This window comes from Frankliniella occidentalis, unplaced genomic scaffold (genome assembly GCF_000697945.3).
Source record: "Frankliniella occidentalis isolate FOCC.00 unplaced genomic scaffold, Focc_3.1 Scaffold115, whole genome shotgun sequence".
In the NCBI taxonomy this organism is placed as follows: Eukaryota; Metazoa; Arthropoda; class Insecta; order Thysanoptera; family Thripidae; genus Frankliniella; species Frankliniella occidentalis.
In genome coordinates this window covers 659,017-661,261 of record NW_026267243.1, presented here as the reverse complement: position 1 = coordinate 661,261, position 2,245 = coordinate 659,017, and the positions used below count along the sequence as shown (strand labels likewise).

General features: G+C 56.2%; 1 protein-coding gene across 5 annotated transcripts in view; it reads left to right on the top strand.

The window, feature by feature from the left end:
- The window catches only part of LOC113204686 (protein kinase C, brain isozyme), a 75,637-nt gene that overhangs the window by 48,718 nt on the left and 24,674 nt on the right, over positions 1-2,245 (top strand). The window lies entirely within an intron of this gene.

Genomic DNA, 2,245 nt, shown 5'->3' with positions numbered 1-2,245 from the left:
CCTCTCCTCAGCCGGCCGCAGGCACCCCCTCGCCCCCTTCCCCCGCGCGCCGGAGGCCGATGGCGGCCAGCCTCGGGCGCGGTGCGGTGCGTGCGGCGACCTTACAACCAGGCAATGACAGTCGCTGGGATGGGTGTCTAGGGGCGGCGCGGCCCGCTCCACTGCCGTCGTGCTAGGCAGAATCAAACTTTAATCCAAGCTCCTCTCGCGCTCAACTCTGTTGTTTCTCTTCGCTCCTCGCTTTCCTACTCTCTCTATCTCTCTCCTACTCTTACCTTTTACCATCACCCCATTCTCTTCCCAGTCCGCCCGCACGAAGCACAAGGCACACGACCTCCCTAAATTATTCCTCTCAGCCGTCCGTGCGCGCGCGCGCGTGTGTGTGTGTGTGAGAGAGAGAGAGCGCGCGAGAAAGAGAGAAAGAAAGAGGAGGGTTGTAGGACGTCTGAGGAAGACTAAAACAGAGCGGACGAGAGAGTACCGCTGTGCTGGAGATAAAACGAGTGGAAGCATCAGTTTCATACGTTTATCAAATATTTACATATTTAAGCAAGAAGCCATCATTTTGGATGCGGGGCGAGAGACTGCGTGCGGATCGTGAATCGGAGTGGCAGATAACTTTTCGGACGGGCGCGCGGACATCTGTCAGGCTGCGAATGAGAAGGGTTGCGTCCCTTTCGTCGAGAATGTATTTTGTTATCTGTCGATCAGCGGCTCCCGTCCGTCCCCCGGGCCAGCCCGTGGTTCATGTGGGGGACGGGCGGGTATTAGAAATATTGGAGCGAATGCCGAAGGAGCTGCTCGTTTTCAGAAGTGGAATATTACGGGATTTGACAGTCGGAATCCAAAAGTGGATGTCGGCGGTACCCAAAACCATTCAGCCAGAACCCACAGAAAGACCCTCGATCGTTCTGTCGTAGATCTTTCTCCATTCTAAAAGGGGTACTTTTTTCATCAAAAAACCAAGGCACCGTAAAAGATTCTCGTGATTCAACGAAAGAAACATTACGAAATGTTTCGTAAGGAATATTTTAAGAAAACACGCGAAAATATATCGGTAGTGTTAGTTCACGAAGTTTTTTCGTAATGTTACGAATATATTTCGTAGATATTAATAAATGTCGGAGAACATTTCAAATTTGCAGGGTAGATTAATCTACATTACAGGAGACAATTTTCGTCGTTCCGAAACTGTTATGACATCCTAAGATGTCTCTTCAGTCAAGATCATCTTAAAAGGTTCATGTTTTTTTTTACCGTTAAGGTGGCCCTGAAGCTGTTGAAGCATGGTACCGGGGGAAAAGGGTGCACTCGCGAGTTGATATGCTGTGCGGAGTCTGTCGCGGGTCTGTCGGGTGGAGATACGACAGGAGGCGCCGTGACGCCTCTTGCGAGGGTGTCGCCGCATGCACGCGCGATAACGGGGGCGAGTCGAGGAGCTGAAGCCAGCAGAGGGGGAGCCGTTAGCAAGATGCTCGCGCTACGTCATCGTGCGCGCTTACAGAGAAAGAATGTTAAAACAAAAAAATCCCTCCCCGCGACATCTTTGCCGACGTGCGACGCGGCTTTTATGGGCCCCCAACTTGCTAATCTGAGCGCCAAATGTGGCACCAACTGCGCGCGGCCGTGGCGACTTCTGAGACCAGGCCGGCGTGGCGAGGTGGGCCTCAGGGACCTCTTAGGCGGGCAGGGCTGGCAGGCACTCTCGGACTGGTGCACGAGGCGAGGATCCGAGCCCCCCGGTGGTAACCCCCCCCCGACCCCTCTCTCTCTCTCTCCCTCTCATTCTCATACTCTGAGCCTCTGTCTCTCTCTCTCTCGCTCACTGCAGCCCAAGGGAGGCTGAGCGGGGGTCAGACTTGTCGGAAAGTTTAGATGAGGGAGCCTTGTAAATTAGGGTAGCGCAGCGGCGCGGCGGCCGGGTCGGGCCCGTTGGGAAGGCCGCGTGGGCCTGCGTGGCCGCGGCGCTCCAGTGGCTGATGCAGTCCGCGCCTCGCGACGCCGCGGGTGACCACGTGGTCGTACGACGGAGCTCATATGCCAGGACGCGTGTCAAACACCGGTGGTTGCCGCGGATTTTGAATGGACAAAAGGCGGCGATATCTCACTCGGCGGCCGCCTGGACGCCTTGAGGTAGGTAGGCTGCCCGCTCAACAGGCGTGACATGGCGTTGCCTACCCGTCGCTCGTAAGGCACTCGCTCATCTCCGCGAGAGCGCCGGGAGGTAGGCCACCGGCCCCACCGG